The sequence below is a fragment of the Brachycentrus maculatus genome, unplaced genomic scaffold (genome assembly GCF_059751285.1).
Source record: "Brachycentrus maculatus isolate JH-2025_06_01 unplaced genomic scaffold, ASM5975128v1 h1tg000003l, whole genome shotgun sequence".
Lineage (NCBI taxonomy): Eukaryota > Metazoa > Arthropoda > Insecta > Trichoptera > Brachycentridae > Brachycentrus > Brachycentrus maculatus.
In genome coordinates, this window is record NW_028280758.1 from 1,700,854 (window position 1) to 1,726,815 (window position 25,962).

General features: G+C 35.4%; 1 protein-coding gene across 1 annotated transcript in view; it reads left to right on the top strand.

Annotated features, from left to right (window-relative positions):
• The window catches only part of LOC148314017 (uncharacterized), a 40,925-nt gene that overhangs the window by 2,456 nt on the left and 12,507 nt on the right, over positions 1–25,962 (top strand). The window lies entirely within an intron of this gene.

Sequence of the window (25,962 nt, forward strand, 5' to 3'; positions counted from 1 at the left end):
ACCTCAATGTCGATTTTATCGACATAATAATGATACCTGTATCTTCATTGATTATAGATATAAGAGAAATATAGTTTCTCTTTACCCCTGGCCCCCGGTAAAGTGCAATAACCATAAAGTTTTGAAATATTGTGGTCCAGCTCACTGTGTGGTCGGCGGTATTTTTTAATCATCCTTTTATGTGTTATAGTGATCTTACATAAAACATTTTTTTCGAATTACCCAACGTCCGAGTGACTCTGAAATCTAGCTACGGCTTATGCGACACCGCTTATCATGACCCTACTAGGGGTCAACTTTGTAGCTTATTCCTACTTGAAAGTCGGTTATCTTATGTTTAAAGTTACTATTCTTCATATTCAAACCCTTATCCGCATCCCAATGGTGCAAAGGGCGCTACATCATATAAGCGCAGTATTATTTTGATCGTTAACACATGAAGGAAATGTTATTAGCCCTCCGCTTCAGGTATTAGTTCAGGATATTGTTAAATAAATATTAGAGTGAAAAAATCACTTATATTTATTTGACCGCCCACCCTCCCCCCTGGAAATTGAACCCGGGACCCCCAGTACGGTAGCCAAGCGTGCTGACAATTACACTAAGGAGTTACTAACTAAAGTTACTATAATTTCACGTAATTCATTAATGAAAACTCAAGGCAAAAACGCTCGTATAAAACAAAACATGATTCCTTTTGTATACATACCAATCGTTTGAGTCGAGGCATGTTTATCCCCATTACATATTATGCAGTATATTAGAAGTAGTGTGACTTTAGAATCAGTGTAGTGGAACTGGTCTATTGTGTTCGTATTTTTGCTGGCAAAAATGTACGTTTACAACTTTTTTCGAACTACATTCTTATAGTAACACGATAATATAATTTCATTTATGTGTCTCGCTAAGTATTTCGTTTGCGCGCAATGAATGTCAATATTTATGACGAGTAAACTACGAAGGTAGACATAAGGTACCTCGCGAGACGTTCCCTGGTGGCAATTAGAGCTATATAGTGTCGGTATACATACTATTATAGTATTATATGAAATATTCATGTTTATTTTAGGGCCGGACAAGGTATCCCTCTATTACCATCTCTAAAACAATACTATGTACAATATTTAGCTCACAATGTACCGGTATTTTACCGTGTTTTACGTAAATGAGCGTTTGTGCACTATACGGAATTTTACCGTCCGGTTTTTTAAAATAAAAGCGACTACGACAGTTTAGCGTGATCGAATTTACGCGCAACGTGATCACGCACCGATCGAGCGCACCGATCCGAAGAAAGAAAAACAAAAGCAAAAGCCAATCCAAGCAATCATCCGTTTTATCATACTAACCTGACTGCCGGACGATAAAATTCCGTGTAGTGCACAAACGCACTAAAACGCGCTTTAAAAAATGCCTCCAAAATTCAGGTGCGTTTTATACTCGAAAATAATATTTAAATGTCCAGTGATTGATTTAAAATTCCCGTCAGTCTTATAAAGGGCCGTATATTCGATACCAGGGGCCGAAATAATCGGCGGGTGTGTATGAGAAGATGCATGAACGCTGGGAAGATGCGAAGAATGCTTGCAAAGACGGTGTGGCGTTCTATTCTCTCTGCCTACCCCTGCGGCGAAGCGGCGTGATGGTTAGTTAGGTATATTTGATGCCGCGGGAAATTTATCTCTACCTGGCAACAATGTAGTGATTGGAATCGTGAAATAAAAAAATGTTGTCCACCACACAACGCCACACGTGCATTTGTAGTACATACTCAAAAACACACTACAATTACGTAATGCGATGTTTTCTGTTTTCGATAAAGAGGAAGAAGAAGAATGTTTAGATGGCGATGTTCAGGGATTTTAAATGTCAGTTCGGTTTAATAAACGAATAATGTTTTTAGTCTAGTTTTGCAGTCTAATAATAATAATAAAAGTTGTTTTTAAATTGCCTATAAATAACGGTGCGTCTTTATAGTATGTAAAATATGGTACATAAAATAATTAAACCCATTAAAATTAATGTATTAATTTTTAAATCAAACACAGATTTTTTGAGTCTACTAATTTGTATTATATTAAAAAAAAAACAAATAAAAATTAATATTGTGACAATTGTTTCGCCTAGTTATGGCATTTTCAAACGTTCGTTTAAAAATGCCATAACTAGGCGAAACAATTGTCACAATATCAATTTTTATGTGTTTTTTTAATAAAATATTAGTAGACTCAAAAAATCTGTGTTTGGTTTAAAAATTAATACATAAATTAAAATGGAGTTCTACAAATTAAACGCCAAATCAATAAATAGCCCATTAATATTGTTCATTGTATTGTTAGCATTTTACAACTTTAAGGTCAGCAATGGTATGGTTAATTTATCCGTGGAAATTCTCTTAAATAATCCGCGTGATTTATTAAAAAAATAGTTCTGTGAATTTATGGCTAGGTACTTTTTCACGTTTCCTTCCTAGCCGTAGTCATCACATACATTCATACTCACACATACCTATGTACTATGTGTATAAATTTTTAATTTCTCTCGAGTAAGCCACCCCTTTGAACATATTTCTCTTTTCATGCAACCCTTTTAAAATTCTTCAAAGATGACTCTCTGATGAAATGTTTTTTTTTTCACCCAGGTAGACTTAAAATATAAAATTGTAGGCAAACTTCCATTTAAAAAAAAATGATATCTTTCGAATTCTCTGATTAAATTCCATCATTTTATAAAGACATTATCAAACACTGTTTTTCAAGTTAGAAACGAGATAAATAATACAAAAAAAAAAATAATTATGTATCAATAATTCAAGTAGTGGTATTTTTTATTCGTAGTAATAAACATAGTCGAAATGGAGGCAAAATACAATAATATTGAAAAAAAATTATCATTTACGTAATTTAAATGAAAAACCGTATCGGAAAGTCCCAAACAAAACCCCAAAAAACAATACTATCAATGTTTTTCTCGTTTCCGTGTGTATTTAGGTATGCAAATAAGTGAGGCAATATGACAAACTTTTGATATACGACCTGGACATATGTCGTGACATTCATCATGGAGGGCGTGAATATTCGGTCGTATTTCAAAATTCACCTAACCCCTAACCATTCAATCTCTACCGTAGCGCCATTTGGTTCTATCCTTGTTCCTTACATCTTCATAGTAAAGATTTGGAATACCATAAAATCGTATGGATTGTGGTCTTACTCTCGTAAAAATATATTTGAATGATACTCAAATATATATATTTTTGTAAATCGCTCTTATCTTAATTTTCAATAAATACTTTAAGAAAATAGAAGAATGCATGTTTTTATCAGCTAGGGGAAATTAATACCTTTCGCGGAAATCTGCCGATTAATTCTGCCCATCAATTGATAAACGTATTTGTAGTATCTAGAGTCGATCATTGTAACAGCATAAATGTATCTGTATATACCTAATATACACTGTTACAATAATCCTCCGCCAAACGATAAAATAATTTGACTGCAATCTTTGCTTTTAATTTTCAGAATGTGTAAAATCAGTGTAAAAAATCACTCCATTACTCCACGAACACTCTTGTCACGCTTTCCCGAAAGGGTTGAATATAATCTCTCTCTGATTAAGTATATTCAAATGAAATTTCTTTTCATATTTATCAAATTATCTCTTTATTTTTCACCCTTATTAAGCCACAGATTTATATTTCATAAATTAACTTAAGTGCCCATGGGGAAGTAGTATTCTACGAAAATGGCGCTCTATAAATTATCCAATATATTATAAAAGGCAGAAATATTCAACGTTTTGTGTATAACTTGGCATAATGCATGTATTTCAAATAGTACATACAATACATTGTCAAACTATGTGCCTTTCCCGGTCTTTAAGGGCAGCTTACGATTCGCGTTCGTGACTGCCCTTCCTCGTTCGCTCTCTTGGGAGGTCCAATGGCCAGAAAAACATCACGTTACGTCAAACGCCTATCTTCGTGATAATATTACATTTATTTCGAGTCGCAGTTATTTTGTTAAGTAAATACATAGTTTTAATATCGTTCTAGATAACAAAAGAAGCTTACAAAGATGACTGCTTAAGTTTATTGTGTTGTTTCGTTAAGAGTCGTAAATCGATGGATTAAAAACTTTAAATGTGTCTACAAAATGGGTTTTGAAGGTATTATAAGGTATTAAAATCGACACAAGATTATAGTTATAGGTACCGGAAATAACACTAGAAAAGTAAATAATTTAAAATAAACCATGTTTTTATTTTTTATATACTCTTAGGATGTAAAATAAGTTACAATTTATGTTATGTTGCTATAAGATGTTAGTTAATTTTCCTCTAAAAACATTTTCATTGTAATTTCACGTAATGATTGCATAATATCTTATCAATGAAAAATGCATTGTTCAATTTCTGTACGGGTTGTTACCGTATACAGTTCAACAAACCTTTCGTCGGACTCTGTTTTTGTATTGTAGACACACAGCACACGACAATAATAATAAATTTATTTTCGGTTAATACTCGCACATTGTTCCGTTGAGATGACCGCTAGTGGCGAGTTAAGCCGCGAGTAAATTTAGTATTCTCGCGAGTTCTCTTCCCACATAATATTTTGCATTCCTTTGTTGCTGCAGTAATAAAAAGTGTGCGGTTTTTAGTGCCTCATATATTTACGTACATTACACCTTCGCCTATACATTGTATCGTACCTTCATTTTGTCTCTGCCGTTTAATGATACGTAGTTCTACCTGAACATAAAGTTGCAATAAAAACCGACTCCCCGTACAGTACAACGAGCCTATAGACGTGTCCGCGTCAAAAGTCCAACGGTGCCTTCATTATTTCAAAATAGCCTGTTGGATGTCGGCCTTACTAACGCGTCCAATAAATAGTCCGATCTGCACAAACTACGGGATTTTAACTACGGGCGGATAGGTGTTTTAATTTTGACGCAATGACTACCATTTGTTTAATCTTTGATACACTATGATTTTGATTTTTGTGTCTTTAGTTTTCTAAATAAAAGTTCTGACTTGGTTCCGTCGAATCTAAATTTAATTTTATTTCGCCAAGTAAAATAAAATTGAACAATAATGTAAATTGTTCTTCTGTGAATGCGTCGATCGGCTACAACTGCCATGAGTAAAGTGAAACCAGCTCGCAACCAGCGCACTAAGGCGAATGTCATTTGATCACAGTGAAGCACCCTTAAAGGTGGTATATTACGAAAATGATGCTTTATAAATAATCCAAATTTATTATTATTATTATTACTACCAATACCGATGCCGTTTGCGGTGCATTTGTGCAATTTACAAGTGCATCAATATTACTGAACCAAAAGCTGTTTAGGTTTCTGTAGCATTCGATATTGCATTTTTGTAATCTGGCTACAATTATTAGACTGGGTTGAGGTCTTTTGCCCGTATATAAAGTATTATATTTGGCACGCTTCTGCATATTTCAATGTTTTTCGCGGGTTACATTTATAGTTATTGCAGGTATATAGGTACTCGTACATACTATGCCCTACTATTGTGTCAATCCATTAACTTTCTGTTTTCAATATTTTAATCCCGAGAATCGGTTGGCAACTGGAGTCGGAATGACCGATTTTACCGATACGTCGTCAGCCTCAGTTTCCTCGAAGTTTGTGGACATTTTTATCACGGACCAGTTCATTTTGGGAAGAATGCCATATTATTCGGGCGTCACGCGAAAACGCTCGCAAACGGGCGGTGGTAGTCGTTCGTACATGCCTTAGCAATGTTTCATCTCGCTATTATTTATTTGCGTTGCTAAGGTTGTTTGAAAGTTTAATGTTTGCGTTTTGCTAACATTCCGCTCATTTTTGGCTCCTGACAAATGAAGGTATTTTTCTCCGAATGCTCTACGAACGGCGATGGCACACGACCAACAATGCGGGGCGGCCGAGCGCGCCGAGCGGTGACTCCCGACGGAGGCGCGAGGAGCGAGGAGCGGACATTCTCGGCCCGCGTAGGCTGATGATTATTTCGACATTATCCTATACTATAATTTTAATGTTCATTCCGATAATTAGGCACGTCGCTCGGCGTCCCCTCGCTCGTTGTTCGGCGGAATATCGAGAGTAGAAAAATACCACGTGAAACCTGTTAGATTAGTCATTCCTTTCGTGAGGCCGCAGATCGATCATATAGAACCCTCGGTCAGGTGCTCCCAATGCGAATACCTGTTGTATCGTGTGTTCATGTTCAAATAAATAATTCATTGGTCGAAATCTTGAACGAACGATTTTTAACATAACGAAATTCATTAAAACGCGTCCTGTCAATATTCAATAGTATTGATTTTCAATAGACAACTGGTGTTCAGTTGTTAAGCTATATATTTTTTCTTTATATGTGTTGCGTGATGGCTGTTAATGTCCTATGTATTAAGTTAATATTTTTTTCGTCAAATATAAGTCAAGTCTCGATAAAGGTCAATAACACGCTATCATACTTTTATCAGACCAATAATCAAATTATTTGGGTTAACGCGTATTTTTTACGATGTATGCGCGCCATAACCTTAGATTTTGACATATTACAATTAATTATGTTCTAGTCATGCGTAAAGTAACGTAATATTGAACCTACTATTAGAAAAGCTAGAAAATGGCGATTTCTCTTGCAGGTAAACCCAACGAATTACCGCCTTGAAACGTCAACATTGATTTTTAAGCATATGGGGTACCGAGCGACGACAATTTACTAGAAAAATAATGAATTTAAACAGACGAGGGGGTTAATATATTTTGCATGGACTTTTCGATACAATTTTCATTTCAAACAGGATCATAGATCATCGCCATCATCCTATAATTATGTTAATGTTCTTTATCTTTCAATTATATGGAAATTTCGCGATTCATCGTTCTTTTACTACTACCATCACGCCGTTTCGCCGCAGGGGAAGGCAGAAAGGATGGAACGCCACACTCTTCTGTCCTGACATACACTCCTCGCCTCCTTCACATCCATACATCGAGTCACACATGCCCTCCGATCACGCAGACTTTTGACACCACCAGATTCATCGTTCTTTTATTTGCCAAAAAAAATAGTTCTTCTTATTTCGAACTTCCAGAAATCTCTTGTTTATGCGACCGACTAACAAGATTCTCATAATACCGTTATACGTATTAGATTTTGCAATACTTCTGGCAAATTTTTGTTTATGTATTAATTTTAAATCAAACACAGATTTTTTGAATCTACTAAGTTGTATTTTATTAACAAAAAACACACAAAAAATTATATTGTGTTTTATTTTTTATGTGTTTTTTGTTAATAAAATACAACTTAGTAGACTCAAAAAATCTGTGTTTGATTTAAAATTAATACATAAATTAAAATGAAGTTCTACAAATTAAACGCCAAGTCAATAAATAATTTTTGTTTAGTTAAAAATTTTCATTTCATTCAAACCCTTATCCGCACCCCAATGGTGCATAGGGGTGCTGCATCATATAAACGCAGTGAAAAAATCACTTATATTCATTTGACCCCTCCTAGGAATCGAACCCGGGACCTCCAGTACGGTAGCCGAGCGTGCTGACCATTACACTACGGAGGCAGACTCAAAAGAAAAGGCGGAGGCGAATTTTTTTAGTTATTTAAAAATATATATTATTATTCTTTCTCTGTATACTATGATAGCTGTGATCAAGACTGGGTACTCATTTTCTTGCTATTTGGTGAAAAGTTTGTCGGATTTGGAGATGCCAGCAATGCAGACTCGTGATACCAACATACTGGATGTGCACCGAAAGTTCATTGGCACTCGGCGACAGAAGCTGCTACTTCTACTTAGTACCAGTACTCGCGCGCTATCACCGCCGGGTCACTATAATATCACCCCAGATAAACCGAGTCATGCGTTGTGTTTAATTATAAACTTATTATTAAATGAGTTTATATTTACCCGATATCTTAATCAAATTGTTTTAACGATCGACGAATGTGACATTGTTGTTTAATTTCGTAAATGCCGATAAAACAACATCTTGTTACTCATTTCTTTGTCTGGAGTATTTTGGGTGTATTCAAATTTTAGCCATCGTGATTAATTAACATGTCCGCCTCCATAGTGTAATGGTCAGCACGCTCGGCTGCCATTCTGGAAGTCCCGGGTTCGATTCCTTGGGAGGGTCAAAAAAACAGAAGTGATTATTTCAGTCTAATATTTATTCAATATCACCCTGGACTGGTACCTGAAGCGGAGTGCTGATCACCTTTCCTTCGTGTGTTAACGATCGAGATAACACTGCGTTTATATGCAGTGCCCTATGCACCATTGGGGTGCGGATAAGGGTTTGAAGAAGATTAATTAAACGTTTTAAATGTCATACAAGGTATCCAGTGATTACATGAATAAGCCAATGGCAAGTCGTAAGTCCTGTAAATGCCCACAATTCTATATTCCGATATGCATATCTCGATCAATTATTCGTCTCTGTTGAGATGTTAAAATATGTTTTTTTTATTTTCTTTTATTTATTATTTCTTAATTTTTCCCCACGGTTGGGATTTTTAGACTTTGACTTGAAAAAGAGATTTGAAATTTAATTTGGTATTGTATTATCGCGATAAATACGAGAATTAAATTGAATCTCTTCGATGGAGTCCCGAAAATACTCCAACAATTTCAAAAGAAAAAAATTCTGCGTTTTTTTTAATCCAACTTCATTGATTTAGACGTTCGCTTTCTTTTTCTATTCGGCGCTTGGAGACTTCCTATAAATTTGTATGACGAGGACCGCCCTCGCTCTATTTAATTCTAAAAAAATATTAACCTTCTGTGTGCCTGGTGGGGTCCATAAGACTCCGGCGCCTCATTAAAAGTTATCATTTTGGTGTAATTTTCTTGTTGAGATGCCCGTTTTAAACAGTACTGCGAGACGGAATATTAGACAACCCTACTTGGCGTTTTACGGCATATGTTTTGTTCATATCTTTTTCTTTTTTTATTAAAATTTATAGATACATTTCAATTTGACATTATAATTTTATTATAATGTCAGATTGACGAGGACGAAATAATTTAAGGACTTTGAATTTTATATCTCTGAGAATGGTTCTGAATTTGACTTGAGTTATTCAGAAGATCAGCGCGCAAGCTGGTGTCAGATTCGGATACCGATAAGAAGTTTGTGACAAAGATTTTACAACTTGCCATACCTTTATGCTCCTAAATAGTGCTAAGGTAAGTGCTATAATAAGGCATTTTGTGTGAAGGACCACTAAAACTATTGCAAATATTTTTTTAAATATTTTTTTGCGATAAAAAAACAGTATCCAGAAAATGTTGATTTCAAATGTGAAATAATTTAACTTTGTTAATTTTTTACTAGGTACTTGGAAATATGGGAAAACAATTATTACCCGCTCTTTGTGATTTTAAAATAATTTTCCAGTGTTGGGGTCTATCAGACCGCCAGGCACTCTGTTTACCATACTAGGCGCTCGGAAGGTTAATATGCATTTTTCAATGAAGACGTCCGCTCCCGTCGCGTCTGTGTGGCGCCGTTCGTGGATAAGGTGTGGAGGTGCATTAACGCCGATGATGCATATAAATAATGCTGTCTTGTGTAACAACGATATTTACGGCACCTATATTATAGAAACATACACGTACATGTATATGAAACACTCGTATACTATATTAGGCGGCGATTCGATAATCGATAATTCAACGAAAATTGAGGGTGAAATTTCAAGGACGCGTCACGTTTATTGCGCTCACTTCGTTATATGAGAGAGATCGTTACATCGAGAGAAAGAGAGCTATACATTTCGACGCCATGGGATTAGAGCAAAAGAGAACGACGTATACACAACGATACACAACGATAGAATAAGATACTATCGCGCATGCTCGCGTTGTATATATATTTGTCTTCTTCTTCTACTTTAGCCTTCTGTCCTCCATTGCTGGATATAGGCCTCTTCCGTATCCTTCCATTTTTTTCGGTCTGTTGCTGTTTGCAGCCAATTTCTATCCCCACAGTGGCTATGTCGTTGGACCATCTTTTTTGAAGTCTTCCGACGCCCCTCTTATTCTTTCAAGGCCTCCTTATCAAACTTTTAAGGATCCACCTGTCTTGCATATCCCGCCCATCGCCACTTGAATTTTGTCTTGTATTTCTTTTGAGGTGCTCTCTCTCTCTGTCTCTGACACTAAATCTCTCTTATTCTTTGATTTTTAAGAAATTTCACTTTTTTCGCGTGTACGGTGCTGCACATTTTTATTTATTTGAAAGCTGCTATGCTTTTCATAAAACCTACAAAATTCGAACCAAAACGTTTCGGTAAAATGTTGTTACAATGTTACAAAATGTTCCTTTTCGCCTTCGTAGTGTCCGGTCAGCACGCTCGGCCACCGTACTGGAGGTCCCGGGTTCGATTCCCAGGTGGGGTCAAATAAATATAAGTGATTTTTTCACTCTAATATTTATTCAATATTACCCTGGACTAGTACCTGAAGCGGAGGGCCGATCACCTTTTCTTCGTGTGTTAACAACGATCAAGATAACACTGCGTTTATATGATGCATTGTTCTATGCACCATCGGGTGCGGATGAGAGTTTTAATGTTACAAATTAGGTATGAGCATCGAATTACTTTTGCATATTGTGCCAAGGAAAATAGGTAGACATACGGAAATAAAAACATTTATAAAATTTAATATTATTTTAAAGTATACGTGTCGTTTTCGTTGTCGAGTTGTTGGCAGCACGTAAGGACGCCATCAACAATGCATAATAGTTATTATTCTCGATTCTCGCGGAACATAATACGCACCGCCTAAGGCCGAGTTCATGATTCACGATGAACGCAAATCCGGCTGTTAGGGCGCTTGTGCACTACGCGGCATTTTACCGTCCGGCAGTCCGGTTAGCATGACAAAACGGATGATTGGCTTGTGCTTTTGGCCGTCTTTCTTCGGATCGGTGCGTGTAAATTCGATCACGCTAAACTTTCGTAGTGGCTTTTATTTTTTAATACCGTCTGGCACGTCAGTTAGCGTTTTAAAACGATGATTGGCTTGGATTGTGATTTTGTCCATCTTTCTTCGGATCGGTGCGTGAACGCGTTACGCGTAAATTCGATCACGTTAAACTGTCGTAGTCGCTTTCATTTTTCAAAACTGGACTGCCGGATGCTAAAATTTCGGATAGTGCACAAGCGCTCTTAAGGTTAATTTACCGCGCTACGACACTCGAGAACGGAGCTTAGAATGTATGAAGACGTTTTCAATTTCTGCAAAAGCTGTAACAACAACAGTTTATTATCTAAAAGCAACGACGCAAATAAGTTTGTGGACATCAAATTCCACCTGGTTTAAGATATCAAGTTTTTGTTGTTGATTTTGTCGTAATAAGACTGATTAATCACGATATCAAGTATAACCTTCCTATTATTCATGTTCAAGATAACGCTACATTATCTGATGTATTATTTGGTCTCTATTGGGTGCGGATACGGGATAAACAAAAATATTGTCATTTAAATTTTACTTATAAAATTTATTGTGACACGTGTTTCGGTACATTCAGCATCGTTATCAAACTCCGTGATACAGTGTTTGATAATGATGCTGATGCATCGAAACACGTGTCACGATAGATTACTATGTAAATTTTAAATTAAAAATGGACAGATGTTACCAAAAAGTGACTACTGAATCTGGAACTGGGAAGGAAGGGTTAAACAGGGTATTTTTTAAAGACCATTTCGACTTCATGCAAATTACGGGATAGATCGCAATTTGTTTATTTATGTTAAAAAAATTTTTTTATTTTTTTATTTATTTCAAAACATATTACATACATAAATCGGCTGTCCAAACTAAAAACACAGTAAGGGACTTTTTTGCAGTAGGTTTTTTTGCATTTTTGGACTAAGTAGAATCTACTTAGTCCAAAAATACAAAAAAAACGTACTCCAAAAAAATGTCCCTTACTGTGTTTTAAGTTTGGACAGCCGAAATCATATATACTTAATACTAATACATGGCAAAATATAAAAAAAAAACAATAAACAGGTATACTAAATAGGCACAAGAAGCATATTTAAAAGAAATATATGAGAAAACACAAGGTAAGAAGCATATTTAAAATAAACAAATGAGAAAATATAAAAAAAACATAAGGTAAAAACAAAATAAGAAAATATGACTAAACACTATATATACAGTATCTACTCAATGAATTAGGGCCACCCATTATTTTTTTGAATACTCTGAAATCTTTTGGATTATGATATTTAATTTACATAAATACTTTAAGTTTTCTATTGACATCTATTATCATGTATATTACCTTCAATAATATGTAAAATATACCTGGATTATTTAAGCCTTTACAAAATTTCAAACCCTTTTTCTGAGAAAGGTCCCTAATTAGCACAGGTAGACAGATAGTTGAAAGTTAAAAAAATAGTCCTATCTCATTAATTAGTGAAGTTTCTTGAGTTCTGGTTGTTGTTTTGTTCAGAGAGGTTATATAGTTATCGTGTCTTGTGAAAAAAACTTAATTTTTAATTTTAGTTCATAAAGTATAATTTTTTTTTGTAAACACAAGTGTTTTTTTTGAAAAGGTCGAAATGGGAAAAAGTAAAGACATTTCGGAGGAAAAAAAGTCTAGTGTTATAGTGCTACTGAAATTAGAAATACTATCTAATAGAGAAATTTCAAAAAAAGAAAACGTTTCTCGTCAAACAGTGGACAGAATTTCAAAATCAATAAAAAATCAGTCACCCGCCTCCAGCAATCGGCGAAAGAACTGTCGTAGGATTAGAAAAACAACACCGAGGACTGATCGAAAAATCGTTCAAAGTGCCTTAGAAAACCGTAGTGCATCAGCAAAAACATTAAAAATAAAATTGGAAGAAGAGGGTATAAATATATCGGTATCAACACTGAGGCGACGTCTTTACGAAGTAAATCTGAAATGCAGGCGCCCTATAAAAGTACCAAAATTGACACCACGAATGAAAGCGGATCGATTAAAATGGGCCAGGCTACATCGAAATTACTCGGTAGATGATTGGAAAAAGGTAAAATTATTTAAATTGAATTTTCAACATATCATTTTAGTAAATAAACTTATATATTTGAATTAAACTTAAATTTTCATTATTTTTCAGGTCATCTTTAGTGATGAGTGCCGGTTAGAAGCCGTGACAGAGAGCCATCGATTCGTCAGGAGAACACCAATGGAACGTTACAATGAGGCCTGTGTGGTAAAAGTTATCAAACACCCCACTGCAACAATGATATGGTCATATATTATTAACAATTTACCTGGGCCGTTGTTTTTCGTGGAAGGAACGATGAACCCAAATTCCTATAAGCAGGTCCTCGAACGAATTTTATTGCCCTTCTACCATACACTCGACCCAACAGAAGGTCCATACACCTTCATGCAGGATGGGGCACCTTGCCACCGGGCTAAATCAATAATAAAATTTTTGTCTAACAAAAATCTGCCTTTGCTCCCCTGGCCTGGAAATTCTCCGGACCTTAATCCTATAGAAAACGTATGGAGCATGTTAAAAAATAAGGTGTACTCATTTCCAAATCCGACGGTAGACTGTCTAAAAAAAAAAATTCAAAAAATTTGGTCAGAAGACGAAGAAATAAAAAACATGATAAAACAGTGCATTTTAAGTATGCCAAAAAGAATTGAGGCAGTTATTTCTGCCAAAGGTGGAAATACTAAATACTAACTATATTTATATGAAAATATATGCATAATTTAAGCGTAATAAAGTGTTCATGTGTAAATAAAATTCAATGTTGTTTTATTCAAGGTTTTCTCTGAGTTATTCCTGTTTGAATTGAGAAATCGCGCGAAATTCTGCGTGGCCCTAATTCATTGAGTAGATACTGTATATATCTTTCCATAAAGTACCCTCTCAGATCATTTATTTTGGGTCCCCGAATGGGTTTTATTTTATATATGCCAGGCAGCTGGTTAATTTGGGTTTTCGCAATATAATTTAAGGACCTTACTCCAAATTTAGTAGTGTTTATCGGCTCCACATGTATTTTGTTATGTCCTCGTGTATTATGATTATGAATTTCGAATTTATGAATTATGATTATGAATTTCTTTGTTAAAAATCGGCATGGTGATTAATATTAATGTTTTGTCCGTGTTTAGGAGATATGTAGTAAATATATTTTATATTTGTGTACACATGGCTACTCGTAACACTCTCCAAGACACTCGACCCTTATCTCTGCACGGAGCACGGACGTCATACGATCCAGTGTCTCGCAAACATGCGCCATTACTCTCGTTCAGTCGCCCGACATTTTTGTCAATTTATTATTCCATTTTTTCGACTTGAATTATTAATTTTGTCGAGCTGCTTTTGCGTGTGTCTTAGATATTCGTCGCACATTATTTGATACATTTATCCTGTTTTCGATTTATTGTTGGCATTTCATCGCGAGAGCTAGAAATTGTGCCTTTATACTTATTTTTTATTATCATGGAGGTTCGTATATTGAATGAGCCCGTATTCCGTACTATGTTTGTTAAATGAACATCCCTATGTATTAAATTGTGTCTTCATTCCCCTGATGGTCTTATAGAATTTTCACTCATGAATTACATAAAGTTATAGTAATTCAAAACATAAAGAGTAAATCCACTCACAAGTAGGAATCGGCTATAAAACGTATATAGTTGAAGCCTATGTAGGGCTGTGTGGCGGTGTTGCATAAGCCGTAGCTAGATTTTAGTCACTTGGACGTTAGGTAATTCATTGCTCTCGTATTAATTAACAATTAAAGGGTAAAAGGTAATGTAGTTCATTTTAATAGAAAAATAATTGAATATGAGAAATTATTAATAATAATAATAATAAAACCCTTATCCGCACCCCAATGGTGCATAGGGCACTGCGTCATATAAACGCAGTGTTATCTTGATCGTTTACACATGAAGGAAAGGTGATCAGCCCTCCGTTTCAAGTACCAGTCCAGGGTAATATTGAATAAATATTACAGTGAAAAATGATTAATAATTGTATTAAAAAGGAATAACCCGCAAAGCCTCTTTTAGATGCTTGTCTGCGGGTAGGATAGTAAGGATAGGGAAGGTAAATGTGAAAAATACATAAAAAATACCCAGACCAATTGAAAATAATATTTCTTGAATTTATTTTGGCAATGGCGGGAATCGAATCCGCGACGCCAGTTTTGCAGTCGAGCGTCTACCCAAATACGCCACGGCGGCTGTCATTATTATTATTATTATTAGTTATTTTATATTTGTTTTTGTTTGATAAAGTATAAAAAAATTGTATTTTAAATCAGCTAGTATTTAAAAAAAAACTTAGTACTTTTTTCAAATCCTGAACGCTGTCTGAGTAACAAATGTTTATGTAGGTTAGTAAAGTGTATTTAAATATAACTTTTGGACTCATATTACACTTTGAGATTTCGAAACTAGTTGTCAATTCGTATTATCAATCTCAGTCTATATTGCCAAAGTTTAAATCTCCCTCAAAGTTGTCTCGAAACACAATCAAAATTATTTTTCTGTATATCTTTTAAAAAAAACATTTCGTGTGATTTTGAACGAATAAACGACGCAAACCAAGCATCCATGTGACAAAGAGCGATTTTAGCATTTTAAAATGTTAACATTTTATATAATATTTTCGCATCGTCTGCTGGTGCCATACATTGCAGAAAATAAATAATAATGTATTATTTTTTATATTTAACGTTGTACGTAATTTGAAATGACGAGTAACGTCACGAAAAAAGTGAAAATAACAAATACACAGAAAAATCCGAGCGTGAGACTTACATGCTTACTTGTTATTTTACATATACATGTATTTATTTTTACTGTCTTTACCTACCGGAGACATTTTACTCAAATCGCTAGATGATTTAAAAAAGCGTAGCAATTTAAAGTAAAGTAGCAATTTTTCTTTTCTAATCGTAAGAGGGTGAATTATTTATACATACTTTATAAGTTCTATAGCCTATATCTACGCGGGAGTAGGTTCACTCTTTATGTTCAAGGTAACTATAATTTCATGTAATTCTCGAGTGGAAAATTCTCTACGACTTTCGTTATGACAGTTTTTGTTCTAACGAAAGTTGTAGTTTTTTCTTCTAACCCTTATCCGGACTGAAACGATGCTTAGGGCAATGGATCATATATAAGCGGTGTTATCTGATCGTTTAATGCATAATGAAAGGTGGATTACCCCTGCGCTAGTCCAGCGTAATAATAAATAAATATTAGAGCGAAAAATCACTTAAATTAAATTTGAACCCCTGGTAATTTTACCAATGATTGACAAACTACTCATTTTTTTGTAAATGTCAATCATGGGCAGAATGGTGAATGTTACACGTGTGTAAAGTGATCACTTAGCCAGCCTATAACCGGCCTTGTAAATAAATACTCAGACTTTTATGTATTAATTTTAAATCAAACGCAGATTTTTTGAGTCTACTAAGTTGTCTACTAATTCATTTCGGACATTCGTTTGAAAATGCCATAACTAGGCGAAACAATTGTCACAATATTAATTTTTTATGTGTTTTTGTTACTAAAATACAGCTTAGTAGACTCAAAAAATCTGTGTTTGATTTAAAATTAATACATAAATTAAAATGGAGTTCTACAAATTAACGCCAAATCAATAAATAAATACCCAGACTTCTGTATTCTTCCTTTCTATGCTGAGAATTAAAAAAAATTATAATATTACTATAACCAGTTGGTGCAAAATACTAAAGTTAATCTGTATCACGCGATTTATGACCCAATCTCCAACTACGGATATACCACTTCTTCTCCGTCTTACTCCTCACTTAGGGTTGTGACCCTTGTCGAAACAATGACGCTTCTCCAGTTATCCCTTGACTGCGCTGCACGTAGCGCTCCAACCACCGAGAAGCCTGCTGCTGCCTTAACCAGTTGCCAGTTTATCCCGAGCGAGGAGTTTGTATTGCATTGATGAGTCCGAGTGCTGCGTTGGCATGCGGGCAAATCGTATTCCAACTTGGTGGTATTGATTTGCCCGAACCAAATATATTTATGTATAAATAACAAATATATTTTGTTTTTATTGACTAACCCGAGGAGTGTTCGGGTAGTCGTGTTTCGAGTTGTTTGGTGATGATTTTCTGCACCGACGAATTTTCTCGCCAAAATTCGACTGTTAACTGGTGAACTTGATCGGTCCATCGTGTGGGGATCTTTCTCTCCCTCTCTTCTCCTATAGGCTATCGATTACAACCAGTCGTTCCAGGCTATCCAAAGTTCCACTTCATTTTCCAAAAATTGTTTTGTTTTTCCTTGTTGTTAATATTATCTGAAAAAGCAAATTACGCTTTGAGTGGTTTTGGAACCTCTGTTCGGCAATATTCGCTTACGCATTGTTTATTTTTTCTTCCCATCAATCTAGTACCCGCGACCTCATAATACTAGCTCTTATCGCTCTATGTATTTATTTACGTACACTTTTGATATTGTTTTCGTCTTGTTGAGATATTTCATTATCTTGTCTGGCAGACACCAATAACTCGCTGGAGAGATAAGGCGAGTATGTACCTCCCACACAACGCCAAGCGAGGCGGCTTCACTTTTACCGATATGAATAATATTTATATCTAATTAATATTGATACATTTTTATAATTTTATAAATATGAAATATATTTTAAAACGGCTTCACGCGTCAAATAAAAATAACAATAACATAATGAAGCGATGTGATAACTAATTATATAAAAAAAAAAATAATTTTTGTAATAAATATTAGCCGTACCTAACCACGCTTTGGTGTGGTTCGGTCTGGTCAAATCTAAATCTGGAAGAAAAGCACATAGAGAGCAAAGTAAAAATATACAAGACATGTGTGAGACCGATTGCCACATACGCTGTATGGGATAGAGACCAGAGCAGACACAGCGAGAAGCGAATCTCCTCTAAGAACTTCAGAAATGAAGATATTGAGATGCATAACAGGAACACGTTAAGAGACCGAATAAGAAAAACGGAAATTCGGAAAATGTATAGTACGGAGGATGTAGTCAGATGGGGAAGACAGCGAGGACGATTCTAGAATGCTCATATCAATATATATATATTAAAATGAAATTATTTATTGATTTGGCTTTTAAATTGTAGAACTCCATTTTAATTTATGTAGTAATTATTAAATAAAACACAGATTTTTTAAAATCTACTAAGTTGTACTATTGAAAAAAAAAACACATAAAAATTAATACTATTACTTAAGTACCTAGACTTGTGTAGCTACATAAGGACCGTCAGTCCATTTAATCTTCACATTCGTTTGAAAATGCCATAACTAGGCGAAACAATTGTCACAATATTAATTTTTATGTGTTTTTTTTTTATTATTTAAAAAAAATAAAATACTACTTGTAGACTCAAAACTGTGTTTGATTTAAAAATTAATACATAAATTAAAATCAAACACTGATTTTTACACTACAAAATTGTATTTTATTGTTAAAAACACAATAAAATTTGTGGCAATTGTTTCGCTTTGTTAAGGCATTTTCAAATTAATTATATAGCTATACAATTCACTATATAGCTGTACAATTTCTAGTACTTACGTAATAGTTATAACATGTGCAGTAATAATTTATGGGAGAAAACAATAGTTGAGGGTAATTTATTTATTTATTTATTTATTGAACGGCTGAAGCCTTTAAAGTAATACATATAATACATATATACAGTATCTAATACAAAAAAAATACACTAATGAATACACTAATAGAGAAACAAAAAATCTTGTAACAAATAGTCTTATAACATAAAATCATAATTAATATAAAAAAATAAAATAACAAGTAGTAAGCACTAGTAAATACACGTCTCCTTCAAACACTATCGGTGAGCAGTAAGAGAGAGTGAAACACGTTTAAATCTATCCCTTATAACATGGAGAAGAAATGTAATGCCAAGTGTTCAATAGGTAATGGGGCATGTAGGTACTTATATTCATTTTCAGGGAATGGAAGAATCTATCGACGTGGCATTTCGAGACAATTGATGTTTTTATACCTTTAGACAATTGTTGTTAAAGTTATGTTGGTAATATACTTAGACCTTAAGAAAATTTCATCTTCGAGATAACCAACATGACTTTACATTACCAAAAAGTTTGTATCAAACAATTCCAACAGAACGTTAAATATTTGGGAACCAAGTACTTCAATAACCTTCATACAGACATATAAAAAAATTAAGACATTAAAATGCTAAAAAATAAATTAAATGAATTATAAACATATTAATGTAATAAAAATATATAATTAAAATTAATTGTATTACCAAACAAACATAAACAATAAATAATAAGACCATCTCCAAGCACAAGAGCTTAGTCTCTTTCTCGGAGAGAACTGAGTTATTAATTTTAAGATTGTAAAAGTAGAAATATCTAGAAAATGAATTAAAATAATTTAAAAAAAACTTTTGTAACCATACGAAATAAAAAAAAATCAATTAAAAAATATAATAGGTTAGTGTCATTCGAGATGATACTTTCACTTCCGTGATATCGCTCACTCCTTTCAAGAACGTCATAATCAAAAAACTTGATTTTTCAGGAGAACGTTCTTAATGTTTAAAAACATAATACAATGTATTAAAAATAAATATCAAGCCACTTATTGAACTTTTTACTGTGCAACAGATCAAATCTTTAGGTAAAACCTGAAGGTTTTTTCTCCATTTGAAAAATATATAGTATATTAATAAAAATTATTAAATAATACCTTTTCTTCAAAATGCAAATACAACACTTTCTGCCCTGTAGCGGGTAAATATTAAGTTAAAAATATGCCTCTTTTGCTGGGATATAGTACATTTTCTGGGCATTCCGAAAACATGCTCAACTGAAAATTACGATTTTTGATTTATGACGTTCTTGAAAGAAGTGAGCGATATATGGTAACGTTACTGCAGCGGGCAGGGTGCAGGGTGCAGGGAGCAGCTCGGGGGTGACCGGTAACCCACTTCCCGGCGCATTATATTAACTGGATTACCGGGCTGTGTAGTCTCCCACTCGCCTTTAGCACCCCCGGGCGCTCGCTATTATGACACCACTCCTTATTGTCGACACCGGCGATTTTACTAGTACATCCGGGGCGCGATTCCATACGTCATTCGTTCACGACTAGAGAGATTTAACCCTCGACCGCGGGACTTGAGTCAAATGAACCTTAACCCTTTCCGGTCCCCCAAAATTAAAAAAAAATCTAGGTAGACAGTTACGTTCCAATTGGAAAAAATCGTTTGTCCTCTGCTCCACCTTCTGTTGTAATAGATACGAGTGACATGTAAAATGTAAGCTTGAAATTTAAATATATAATACTAATGATGAAAAAATTGTCGAATAACATCCGACATGGGACCTACGAGCAAAAAATCGATGTTGAATGAGATTCGACATTGGACCAGTAGGGGTTAATACGGTACTATCGAAAAAAATACGACAAGAAAAACTCACATTGTACCAAAAACGTTTCTTCTTCTGTTCTTATCGTGCCAGGTCCCCCTGACGTCGACTATCACTTGAGAGTAATTGTCCTTGTCTTGGGCAGCTCTGAACAGCGCCTCGACGGTCCTGATTCCCATCCAATCTCGTATATTCCGGAGCCAGGAGATCTGTCTTCTGCCCACACCTCGTAAGTTTATTAGATGCAACTTCTCTGCCCTCAGCACATGACCAAGATAGACAGCTTCCGGACCTTGATACCAGTTAGCAACTGTCTCCCTGTTCTTGCTCTTTGGAGCACATTTTCGTTGCTGACCATATCTTATCCATGCTTACTCAGCTTTGCATTCTTTCCTTATTTCATCATTCGAACATCCGTCACACATCGTTTTGCCATACATTCGAGAGATCACATTTCGCTGAAATCTAAAAAAACAATTGAAAATTGTTATTATGCGTATAAACTAACTAACTAACTAACCATCACGCCGCTTCTCCCGCAGGGGTAGGCGGAGAGAATAGAACACCACACCACTCTGTCTTTGCAAATATTCTTCCCTTCTTCCACGTTCGTGCATCTCCTCATACAGACCCGCCGATTATTTCGACTCCTTACCCGACCGCTTTCAAGTATCTGACATACCTGATCATGCCAAAATTTTCTCGGTTTTCCTCTGCTACTCTACATTCGACTCATAAATTTGTTCTACCGTTCTTTCCTCACTCGTTCGTTCCACATGTCCAAACCATCTCAACACACCTTTCTTAATTTTATTGATAACATTTTGCTTTCCATTCCTTCCTTATTTCACCATTCGAACATCTGTCATACATCGTTTTACCGCACATTTTTCGTCTGAGAGATCGCATTTCGAATGCATTCAGTCGACTGAAATCAATTCGATACTTACCTACCATAGTACAAAATGTATTACCCACATATCGCTCACTCCTTTCAAGAACGTCATAAATCAAAAAACTTGATTTTCCAGGAGAACGTTTTTAAAGTTTAAAAATATAATACAATGTATTAAAAATAAATATCAAGCCACGTATTGAACTTTTTACTGTGCAACAGATCTTTTTAGGTAAAACTGAAGGTTTTTTCTCCATTTGAAAAATATTTAGTATATTTAGAAAAATAATTTAACAATACCTTTTCTTCAAAATGCAAAAACAACACTTTCCGCCCTGTAGCGGGTAAATATTATGTTAAAAATATGCCTCTCTTTCTGGGATAAAGTTCATTTTCTGTGCATTCCGAAAACATGCACAACTGAAAATTGACGATTTTTGATTTATGACGTTCTTGAAAGGAGTGGGCGATATGTACTTACTGCATATCAGCGCTGCAAAGCGAAAGGCTCCTACGATAAACATTTATTGCTACTGTTATCTGTTATCCCAATATTATGTATGTATTTTGAATAAAAGCTATTTTCGTAAAAAATATAAACTTAGATATGCCTTACAGATATTATGTATTATCTAAGAATTGCATTTATTATCTCTTTGTGAAATCAAATTGTGAATATGATTTGACCACGTGAAACGTGCACTCGGTCTCGTGACACCCGGTACTTTCAATGTCACCGAACAATTTGAACTTTGATATAATTAAGCCTATTATATAAATTATAAAAGAAATTTGTAAATGTGAAAAATAAAGTTTATTGCGAAGCAAATATATGCATACGTATGTGTATCACGTACGTATGTGTGTATGTAAAATGTTTTCCGTACGCGCGCGTCATTTATTTACTACTACTATAACCGTCACGCCGTTTTCCCGCGGATGTAGGCAATAGGATGGAACGCCACACTCTTCTGTCCTGACATACACTCCTCGCTTCCTTCACATCTATGCATCTAGTCATACATGCTCTCCATATATCCATAATACACGATTACACAGAATTTTGACACCACCCGATTTTAGGTTCTAGTTGAGTTTTTTTTTTAGTTAAAACATTTTGAGTGTGTCCAAATACTTGTTCACAAAATCTGGATTATCTCCAATTACAGTAGTTATTTTCATATTATTTTTTGACATCTCATCAAAGATGAAAAAGAATATTGAATTCTGGGCATTTACGGGGCTGACGACCCTCAAAGGCTGGTTTAAGTGAACACTTTACACACGTGTAACATTCACCAATTCTACCCATTATTGACAACCACAATACTTAAATTCTTGTAAGTTCTATATATATGAAACCAATTTTGAAACATTATTCTTGAATCACTAGAACTTCACTAGAGACATCTATTGGTGAGATGAAAAGATTTTTTAAAGTTTTTTTTTTATTATACTAGCTTTACCCGACCACGCATAGCCGTTGGTCAGTATGGTTAAATGGAAAAGAAAGAAAATAGAAAGTACACATTTATATGTTTCATTTGACAATGCTTGTGAAGCGACGAAAATTTATGAAACGACAATAGAACCAAAAATATTGACAACAGCTATCAAGAAGCGCTCCGCTGCACCATGAGCAATTTTTAGTATTGCGAGTGTTGCTGTTACGTTCAACGGATGAGCATGCTTAAGACGAGCATGCTCTCTAACTGTATACATTTGCTCGAAATGTATGTGTCTAATATATTAGAGATCCGGTTTATCCGGCCTTTTTTATAATATCCGGTATCCGCTACATACAGGCTACTACTACTATCCTGCCGGATGACGGATACTTTGTTAATATTGTACAAATAAAATCGGATTGAAAGTAGATGTTATGGGTCATTTCTCATAACCCCCCCCCCTCTCGGGCTTACTCAGCTTTAATGTAAACCCCCCCCCCCATTACAGAAGACAGACAAACTAAAACACCCCGACGGATTCCTCAATGGTTAATACTCGTATATCGATCCACTACTGACAACGTAGTACGTATATATTTTCACGGCCTTCTAGATAAAACACTAAGGCCAACAATAAGTTTGTAAAGCTTAATTGAAAAAACTTGGTCGGCCGATAGTACCTACCGATATAGTGATAGTGTGTGTGTGAGAGGGGGTTGGGGCGCAGGGCTCCGTCTAGGCGCGACCTCCGCCCCTCTCCCGTCTCCCTCCCGCCCGAGGTCACGGCCCGACGTGCGAGGGGGAGGACAACAGGCGGGGAGGACCAAAAAGGATCGTATTTAGCGAAACTCCCCCTCGTATTGAATATAGTAAATCAATGTTACTTTCTAATTATGCGGAATAATTTAAATTATCGATTGGAAGGAATGTTTCGTTATTTTCATTCACAAAATAAATAAAAAAATGTGACGAATATTTTGTTAATAACGTTATAAATAACGTTGTAACGTTTAAATGATTAACTGTATATTTTATTTTAACTTCATGTAGAGAAAAAATTGTACATTGGCGAGCTTATTGCTAAGAAGCAGTATCTTCCAACCAACCAAAAACAGACTAGTGATATTGGTCAAAAAGTTTGATACCGTATGCATAAAGTACAATTTACTGCTGTATCAATTAATTAACTACTTTTTAATTAATTTATTTAAATTTCACTCGGTAATTACCACTCTTTCTTAAAATCTATTGTGACGCTTGTTTCGATGCATTCCGCATCATTTTCAAACACCGAAAGTCTAAATTTGAGAGTTTTATCTTCGGGTCCTTGGGACGTTGAAGGATGAAAAGGGAGCTATTTATTTTTTCATCACCGGGAATATGGACAGTAGAGAAGCTAACCGCTATCTTGCTGAGGCGGAAATAAAACATAGATGCGAGTTGATAAAACAAAAAAAATATTTATCCAATATAGCGTTTCCTTCAGTTTCAATTCACAGCTCTTCTTAGGGCATTGTGCCTAGCGGTCAGAATAGGGTATTGTAAATGTTGCAAAACAAAACGAAGCTGCAATAATGCCTCAGTGAAGTTTTTCCCGAGAAAACACCTAAACTCGATGTACGGGAGCGTATCGCGGAACATTAGTATAATCTCGCCGTAATTATGGACGTACTCGGACGTCGGACGGGATCTCGTTTCGCGGAATTATGTTGTACTAAACAGTCACAACTGGTGGCTAACTAAATCGGGCAATGAATTTTGCGGAGAAAGCTAAACACGCAAATGCGAATAATGACTTGTAAACATCGGGATGAGTACACCGGAACACCCGAAACACGCCAGCTCGCATCTACTACGCTGAGAAAGTTGAGGCTTGTGCGTCCGTATACCTCGCCGCAGTCATGGAGTACCTGGCTGCCCGGCAATGCCGCCAGAGACAACAAGAAGACCAGCATCACCCCCGCCATCTGCAGTTTAATATCCACAGTGACGGTAGCTCAACAAGCTGCTCTCCGGCAATACCATATCACCGGGAGGCCTCCTGCTCAACATCTTGGCCATGCTCCAGCCCAAGAAGACCGAGAGGAATGCGCCATAATACGCCGGCTCCACTTTCCTCCTTCAGACTCAGCCGATTGACGATGTTTTTCTTAAATATATACATTTTTTATCTATCATTATCATTTTCATATCATAATCCATAACTGTATACTCGCCCTTGAGGTAGTATTTTACGAAAATGGCGCTATATAAATCATCCAAGATTATTATTACTATTATAACATCCACATAATATCAACCGCATGTCCGAGTCTGCGGATAATATATTTATTTATGCATTCCTGTTACTCGATTCGACCTTCTTTACCTTTGTTAGAACTGACGCTCGCGGATGAGGTGTTTACTTGTGTTGCAAAGAAGGTGTTGCAGCATTCCGCGTCGTCTCGGCTCCAAGCGGCAGATAGCAAAAACACTCGGATTAAATTTGGCTACATTTATCTTTTGTTTACAAGACTCGGCGGAATAGTTGCAGGACCGTTGGGAGTTTTCAACAGCACACGGAAAATGACTTAAGTCTTTACTTTGACGATGTAAACAATACTTCAAAAGCTGAGAAGCTAAAACGTGTATCTCTTGCGAGAGTTCTAGGCGCACATAACTTGGCCCTGCGTGGTGGCAGCATTCAAACAAACTTCACGTTCGTGACAGAACGTGGAAATTTTCATAAAATTGTGCCAATTCTCGCCTCGTTTAAACGAACATCGTTGGAGGATAAATAATTGAGACAGAAAACGTACTCACTATTTAAAACTTTATTAAGTATCTAAGTGCTATCAAACGCTATCAAAGACAAGGTTTAAACAATCTTCTTAACGCCAATATCGAAGCCAAAACAAAAAGTATTTTTTAAGATACAACAGCGTCAAGTTCTACTAGCCTTATAAAGTCGACGATACTACAGCATCATGTATGTGTCAGCAATAATAATGGAAGTGCATTTGCATGATAATGTACGTGGAATATCGGGCATCTAATGTTGCCAGTGTGTTCCTAATTGTCACGGAACACGTGGAATCGATTTGCAAGCGCGAAAGGAACGGGAACTTGA